A 9,512-nucleotide genomic window follows, 5' to 3' on the forward strand; every position below is an offset into this window, starting at 1 on the left:
ATGCTCCACTGGGATATCACTACCTGCGTATGCACCAGAAACTTGTATGCACAAGTTTTGGCTCTTTACACGTTTATTTTGAAGATGAAAAAGTAGCTGCTTCTCCAAGTTTATACTCACAAGTTTATGAAAAAGTACCTAGAAGAAGTGCAAGTTTATTAACCAAGTCCTTATGGCTGAACAGAGAAGAGAAAGTCCAGATTAATGACCAATAAAATTCTTAGACATGTAAACCAATAATCATCATATTTCTGACTTCTCCAAATATGCAATATAAGTGTACATTGAGACAACCATCTTGCGAGGTGATGGTAATAATATACAAATCACCTTCCAAAAGCTCTTTTATAACACTTAAACTGCTGTTCTCTAAGCTATTTACAACACTTACACTACGAATTCAGACTATTGTAACATAAACCACTACGAATTCAACAAGTAACAACAAACAACTATCACAAAACCCCAATACAGTCGGGGTAGCATGCGTGAACGCCTTAGGAGAGCTTCTCTCTCAACAAGGACCGACTCCTTTTTCCGAACCTCGTCATTCCAACTGGCTAGCAACATCTCTCTCTTCTCGATCTCATCTACTATTTTACGGACTTCAATCTCCCTCCTTTCGACATCGATGAGTCTCTTCTCGAGCTCTTCCTCTTTCTTTAAGAGTTGAATTTCTTTTTCTTCAAGTTCCGAGTCGATGTGTTGATTACTATCAGCCCACTTAAAATATTTGCAATATGGTAATCCCTAATATAAAATATTGTTAGGTACGTAATATTAATCAACATATTACTACAACTTACATTGCAAGAGTAGTATTTACCTTCGTGTTGTACTTTGGACACCCTAAGAAGGGTCGTCCTGGATTTTTTTTAGTATTTGAATATCTCAATGTAGTTTCAATATTACAGAAGCACGATGGTTTCACTGACGGTGAAGAAGACAGTGATGATGAGGACATTCTAACATCAACCAGAATCAGGCGAGTTGAAAAGTAAAACAAAAGCAAAGAACAGACAAGATAAAATAATGCATAATATATAAGGAAACCAAAATGGTATGTACTTGCCTTCCACCTGGACCAGATAGGGGCGAGTATCTTCCTTGTTAGAATTAGATTACTGTGGGCATAAAATTCATTAAAGAAATTTGTTAGAAGCTGCAACTACAACAGAAAATTTGCAAAAACAGCTCAGTTATTTATTTATTGGAATTAAAAATAAAAAAATAAAAAATAAAAGAGGATAAAACTGATGAAATGTGGCTGCCACTCAATAAGTATAATGTTGTGCGTAAAGTTGTGCGTACTTGTAGCAATAATCAATGTAAGGTATCAATAATAAGTATTCCAAAGGAGATTACTCATAGCAATAATCAATAGTATCAATGTTGCATGTACAACAAACGGGGGTAATTATCATGATTTTTATAAGTTCTAATGTCTCTGGGTGTTGAAAGCATTTCTGTACTATGCTTTCCAGGCCTATAAATGACCAAAAGTAGTATTTGATTTGCTGTTTGCATACAGACACCTTTTGAAGTTCATTCTAATTTCTAGTCAAACTCTTTTAAAATATAATCTGCCCAGAAAAAGATAAATATGTATAGACATAGCTTTTGCTTGTATATATAAACATAAAATCTATAAAAGAAAATTTGTATCATCGACTTCTTCAGTTTTTGTTTGTTTGTTAATCTCTGGTGTGTGTTAAATGTGTCCTGTCTCTCCTTTTGTTATGTGTTGTGTCCAGCGTATTTTCAATGAGCTCTTGCTTGTTTCAGTTTTGTGTTGTATTGGTCAGTCGCTTGGTGAAGTGTGTTGTTTCTTGTTTCAGAAAATTTGAGATGATATATTTTTCTTGTTTTGGACAGTTACTTCTCGATATGATAGCTCTTGTATATGTCCCATATACTTGGGCTCTTGCCTATTCTTATGGTTAATGAATCGGGAGAGATGAGAGGGAGTTTTTTTCCTTGGTAGGAACTAAATAGGTGGGAAGTGGTTTTAATGAATTGAATGAGATGGAGTTGATAATGTTGACCCCGGTTGCCCTAAGCACCCCAAAATGATTGATCATATTCATTTTCCTAAATATCTTAGAAATCATATATGTATTCAGATATTTTGGCTCAAATCTTTAGAATTAGGAATACGATTTCAATCTTGTGTACAAAATGAATAGCTGTGGTATTTAACTTCAATCTTAACTAACTATAATCCTAGCTTCCTTGATAACTTAAACTTTTTACTGGTAGAGGAGCAGTGTTTTTTTTTTTGTGATATATTATTGCAAATTCTATCATTACTAGTGAAGGTACTAGTGAAGATGCTTGCGTGTAGATACTAGTACTACTTCTGGAATTACTAGTGAAGGTATTAGTGAAGATGCTTGCATGTAACTGGAATTAAATGGATTCCTTCTTCTGATCAATGCTTTGATCAGTAACCGAGATGGTCCAATTTAAAACATAGTTGCAAATGTTAGAAAAGGGCTAAGGCCAACGCCCAATAATAGATATGTAGCACTGGTAGACAGGCTAATCGATCTACTATACATTTACAATTCTACCACAATGAACACAAACATGAATCTGTAAAGCTACTAATTCCTTGACTATTAGACGATTATTGTTTCTAATTATTACACTCAAATGATGCTTAGGTGCATGAAGACATGGGGCCCAACTCCAAGAATGCCCTTAGTTTGTCATCAATGAATCAAAAACAAAACTGTAGCACCAGAATGATACTGAGCAGGGATTCAAAACATTAGAGTAGTCGTGATTTGAATCAAGAGAAAGAACCTAAAAAACCCTAACAGTTTGTACATAAAAAAAAAAATCACACATTTCGTATATAAAAAAATCCTAACAGAAAATTAATAGAAAATATACCCATTTAAATTGTGGTAGTAGACATCGGAAATGAAACTGCGTGCCAGAAGTGGAGCTGCGTACCGGAGATTCGAAAGGGGCTTTTTTGGGAAGGAAAATTAGGGTTTGGAAAATTAGGGTTTTTCGGGATGAAGGAGAAGGAAAGTTAGGGTTTTTCGGGATTAAGGGGAATGAAAGTTAGGGTTTATCGGGATGAAGGGGAATGAAAGTTAGGAAAGTTAGGGTTTTTCGGTAAGAGAAGTGGATGAGGAAAGGAGGAATCGAAGGCTTCAAGTGGGTGGTCTTCGGCATCAATCTCGAAATTAAGGGAGGCCGTAAGCGGCTGGCTTTTGGAGGGAAGTCGTGGCTTCAAGGGGACACTAAGAAAGCTCTCTCTCGTGAGGAGCAGAGAGGGAGGGAAGTCGAGAAGACGCTCGTGAGGAGCAGAGAGTCGAGAAGAACGATAATAGAGAGAGGGAGGGAAACTTGTTGTCTGAAACACGAGGATGAGGGAAAGCGTTTTCAAATCAAAACGGGGCGTTTCATTTTTTTGCCACATCAGCAACCGCTTGCGCGGCGCTTCCCCCAGGCGACTGCACGAAGCGTTTTTCTTTTAGCATTTGGTGAATATAATGTAATATTATAAAATTAAAAATGGTTTAAGTGAAAAAGTTTTATTGAATTTTGAAAAATGAGAGAAAAAAATTGAATAAAAATATTATAAAATTAAAAAATTGTTTGAATATAATTTTTGTTTTGAAATTTGTAAAAGTTGTATTAATTTTTATATTTTGTTTCAAAATTTTTAAAAGTTGTATTGATTTTTGTGTTTGAATAATGATTAGATGAAAATATTAAAAATCTAAAATTAGTCAGTGCTTTATTTTTTAGTAATGTTTGTTAATGAAATTATGAGAAGTCGTAAAAATTTTAGAATTCTGTGTGTGTCCAAACAAGAGTAAAAATAAAAGTAATGGCATTAGATTCTCTAAATTTGTAGTTAAAAATTAGCTGGAAATGCTATATTGGGTAGTTTATGTAGGAGGAAAATCGTAAATTAGTTTATCAATTACAATTTTTTTTAGATTGTGGTTGATACATGTTAAAAGTAAGCAGTAAATGCAAAATGATGATGCAAATATTATCCATTACATGCCCAATTCTTTTAGGTGCAAGGAATACAAATGGATCTTGTGTTATAGTGGAGCAAATAGAAAGAAGGTTAATTGATATTTAGATAGAAAGATAAGATTTGCGTGGATTTGATCAAATATTTTACCACGATGACTGGTAATTATATATGACCACTCAATGAATTAAGAGCATATCAAAGTTGTAAACCTAACTATCAATATGTATCACAGAAGTTAGTAGCCACTACTTTAGAACAATTGACTTTTATAGTTTACCAGCCATTAATACATAAATGTGTCATTCATGATTGCTATAAATAACAGATAGTGACTACATATGACTGTGAGAAGTCAACTAAGCAGAAAATTTCCACAACACAAAGCTGAAAGCAAGGAAGTTGAGCTCAAATAGAAAAAATCATACAAGTGTTGTCAAGCTGCAAAAGAGAGATCTTAGTTGTTTACAATGACATTCATTTTTTTAACTTTTCACTTCTATAAGAGTTATGAACCTAAGATCCCCTGCAACCAAACCTTATTACTTGACCATGTGCATGACTATTGTTAAAATACAATCTATACAACCTATATGATCGGCAGCATAATTATAAGTATACTCAACCGAAGAGAAGAATCAATCGAAGAGAAGATCGTCGCGGGCAGAGGAGATCGTCGCCGTCAATTGATTCTTCAGTTGCGCAACGGTACCTCCACTCTCTGTCTTTCCCTTTTTTCAACCAAAAAGAAGGTCGTCATGGCATGCAGAGTACACTTACTTCACATCAACCTCACCGTTGCGTGCAGAGGAAGAGATTTGGGGGAGTTGGCTTCGTTGTGGAAGAGATTTAGGGAGACGGAGGGAAGCGAGCTTTCGATTTGGGGAGGGAGACGGAGGAATAGTTTTCTCTTTTTACTTTTAATAATTACACAAATGCCCCTACCTACCTACCATGTCACTTTTCGGTTCGCAATCGTTACGCAATTTTGCTTGTACCTAGAAGAATTGATAAGTTTTTATTGTCTAACATTTTATTTTCCAAACATTCCAAAGAATTTCATTTTGGAGTATTTATTCTTATATGGTCTATCTAAAGTTATTGAGTATATTGCATCATTGTGTGGACCGTTTTATGTAGCCTAATTATAAAAACTAAATAGTAATTATATACACCACACTCTTATCATATTTTGATCATATTAAGTAATATGTGGCACATTAATCACCATTAGATAAAAAAAAATGTAATGAATTATCATTTAATGGTGATAAATGTGTCACATCATACTTAGTCGAATGAAAATGGGATGGTAGTATGGTGTATAGAATTTTCCTATAAACTATACTAAAAAAATATTGATGTTTTAATTTTTTAAAATTTATAATTGATCCCACTGTACGTGATGTGCTAATGCATCCCCTTATGTATCTAATATGGGCCAAGTTTCTTTATTGGAGTTGGATTCATCAGACGTGGGATATGTCAATATGGTTCCGTTTGATACAGAAATGGTTTCATCTCATCTCATCTTATCTCATCATTATAACTTTCTCAAATTTTCACACAAAATATAATAAACAATTCAACGTTTTCAAATTTTAAAATAATAATAATATTAAAAAATAATATTATAACAATATTTTATTTAACTTTTAACTTTCATAAAAAATCATCTATTATCATCTCACTATACCTATAAAAATGCATATTTCGGTCCCAAGTTCAAGGTTTTTCTCTTTTAGGGGGTGAAGGGAGTGGAGAATCTCAGAATCTGCATCTCCCTATGTTGTCGTTGCCGTTATCGTCGGCACTTGAGCTGCGACTCCATACATCTAGATCGGTCGTCTCTGATCAAACTCACTACACTCTCTGTGTCTTCTACTTTCACTCAGCAAGTTCGTTCCCTTCCATTCTAAGTAGCTAATATATTGGTTCTAATCGGAATATATATTTTCTCGTGTAAACTGTTCGATACTTAGTCTCTATGAAATTTGGTGCATTGTAACAAAACTTATCCATTCGTTTTCCCTTGATTTGATTTATCTTATTGATTGATAACGATAAAATAGAAAGCATATCGTAAAAGACTTTTGAAAAAATCATTCCTAGTTTTATGTGGTTTGGAGCCAATGGAGACAGTTGTGATTGCATGTTTCCTAATTGATGCTTCTTGTTATGGGTGGTTAAGCCCCACATTGATTCATAATGATAGTTTTGGGTTCAGTAGATGCCCTACATGTTATAATATATTATATTCTTGATTGTCTCCTTGATGCAGTCTATACCTCTCAAAAAATGTGCCCAAATATCACATACGTTTCATTTCAGATTAAATATTATGTATATTTGCGATTCAGTTCTCTATCAGCTATATAGTATAATGCTAGAATTTTTTCAATCACTGAATTCGGTTCTTTTATCAATACAACCACTGAGTCAGTTCTTGAATGGATTTGTGCCTCTTTTACAGTTGTATGGGGAATATGGTGGCAATGATGTCTATGGCCATCTTATATATCCACGGTGCATTTTACTGGTCTTTCTTGATCTTCCAATGCATACTTTTTCATTTCTTTTTTTTTTTTCTGCTCTATTTTGTGGGTTTAATAAAAAAAAACTAGATTTGGCCTAGGATATTTTAATCTTTGTTTCCTTTGTTTTTCCAATGCGGCAAGGGGACTTATAAATCACATACCAATCTAAGAAGATGTCTGGTCGTAAATTCAGCAAGAGCACTTTATGTTGTTCGTTCTCTTTTTGGGTTCTCATTGATGTATCAGATCATTGCTGATAAAAATAAGAAATAATGATAGAGATTTGAGTGGTACTGACTTTTGTTTGACTTTCATCTTGCGGGTGTTGAACCATCATGTTGATTGAAATTTGTATTATTAGAATTTGTAGAATGGTCTTTCTACGTTGTTCATTTACCATTTAAGATAGCTATGATTGGTTATAACAAATCAATCTACATATACTAACTACTCTATGGTTTATATGTAAAATTGGTGAAGCCTGGACTTCCATCTTTTTTATTTGTGGTACTTGTTAATGTTTCTAAGTGATTTCAATTCTATTGGTCATTATTTTGAGTCAATATTTAACACTATTGTCAATGATCTGATTTAAACGCATATTTAGTTTCGGGCATTCCTCCTGTTTACCTGATAGAGTTCCTCTCAAATTGAATGAGAGAATTGATATTTAAGGACTTCCCACCAATGAACAAGATTGCCTAATGAGAGCAGCTATAGAAGCATGCAGGTTGCTCTTCTAGAAAACCTTATTTTTACAGAAAAGGACGCCAATGGACAATTGTTAGACCAAGGAGCCGATGTACCGTGAACATTTGAACGGATTGCCAATTCGATTCATGGAAGCAGTGCTAATAAAAGAGTCTTTATTAATTCTAAAATGTGCACAAGGTCATATATTTCAAAAGGTTGAAGAGCAGATGCAATACAAAGAGACTTTTTGGAACCGACAACTTGTGTTAAATGAAGGCGGCTCCTTTTAACTAAGCCTTCCCGCTCTACTGGAAACCATCCTCTATAAGAAATTCATGAAACGCACAAAGCTCAAATGCCACAAATTCCTTATTTTTTTTTGGTGCAATTTTAATGATTTTGTCTCGAACACAACAAATTCATACACCTTTGCTACTATTTGAAGGGAAACATGTTGATCGTTTCTCACAGAGGCTATTCGTAACAACGAGTCTCCAGCTCCCCTTAATTTTAGGAGCTCTTGAAGTGGTCCACTCCGAATGTTCATAACGTTCGTAGAACGTTGGAACTGCCCCATGATAAACTGAACACGTGGGACACGTAACTACCAAAGTTTGATGGAAGCTTTGGCTATAAATACTACAGTTTGGTCCCCAGACTCAATCACTTAATCCCCTTTAGTCTTACACCATCTAAATAGAGTGTATTAGAGTCTGGAAGTACCAAACAATCAGAGAAAACAACGCCCTAGCATGAGCAGCACCAATGGTTGGAGGTACCGTTTCTTGAGCACTATAGTTTTCGATTCCTTTTAAGTGTTTATTCCGCATTATAGAATCGGCTTTATGCTTACATTTGGTATCAGAACCCCGTTTTATCTCTACCTTGGTGTTTACAGAGTTGTTTTGTTTGTCTCTATTTTGGTCGAAAGTTTTTTGAAAATTATGGTTTGATTTTTGGACCTTTTTTATTTGAAACAAAATTAGAAATCATGTGGAAATAGTTTTTATAAGCTTTTTGTGATTAAAAACATGATTTTTGACATAAAAAAGGTCCATGAAATCGTGAGCTGCAACCCAGTCTGGAGGTTGAAGATGACCAAAACGATAGTTAGTTTTGTTTTTAGACAAAACGACATGTTGTTTAGTTGGGAGGCATTTTATTCTGTATGGAGCTAAACGACACTTAGTTTTTAGTTTTGGTAAAAACGACATGTCATTTAATTGGGCCAGCATTCATTATGTATAGAGAAAACGATGTGAACGACATGTTGTTTATATGGGCCTGGTTTTAAAAAGGGAGAAAGACGACACGTCGTTTTCATTTTTGGAAAAATGACATGTCGTTTATTTGGTCAGTTAAAAAAAATTAAAAAATAGAGACAAACAACGACATGTTGTTTCCACTTATATAGATGGTCGGGAGAGTGGGATTTGGGCCCACGCCTTTTGGACCAGAACCTTCTTTGTGCTTATAATATGTCTAATGTTAATTTGGTTTGGTTAGGCCTACGTATAAGTTTTGCTCAATTTTTATACATATGGTTTTTATTTGATTTAATTATATGCAATTTAGATAATTGTTGTGCAAATATATTTATTATGCTCTTATTTAGTTTGCATGAATTGATTATTTATGCTCTATATTAATACGTGCAATTTTTGGATGAGTATAAATATAGTTAAAGGCTTGAAAATTAAATCTTATGCATAATATTATAGTTTTAATTATGCAATATTTATGCTTATTTTATGAGAATATTTTGTGCATAATAAAAACATGTTAGTATTAGCTAAAATTATGTAATTCGTAATTATTGTCATATTAAGCTAGTCTTTATGCGATGTAATGTCTATTGACCCATATAATTATAATTAATTAGAGAATAGCCACAACATATTTAATTAAATAAAATTATATATTATGATTGATTAGGATCACATACAGAATATTAGATGTTAATTGCAATTAATTATACTTAATATAATAAATTTTATCTTACAGGAATTTTTATTATATTTATATTATTAATTAGGATAAAATATCAAGTTATTTATAACTTACCCACTGGAATTATGAATTTAGTAAATAATTTGATAGTTTTATCATAAAGTTTAATCTAAGATAGAATATATATCAAATTATAATCATAATATACCCTTTGGAATTATGAACTAAGTAAATAATTTGATAAAATTCTATCATAAAGAATAATTGAATCTATTTGAATTAAAAATTTAGCCCACATGCATTTTTTATGTCATTAGATTCAATTT

The sequence above is a fragment of the Juglans regia genome, chromosome 7 (assembly GCF_001411555.2).
Source record: "Juglans regia cultivar Chandler chromosome 7, Walnut 2.0, whole genome shotgun sequence".
Taxonomy (NCBI): Eukaryota; Viridiplantae; Streptophyta; class Magnoliopsida; order Fagales; family Juglandaceae; genus Juglans; species Juglans regia.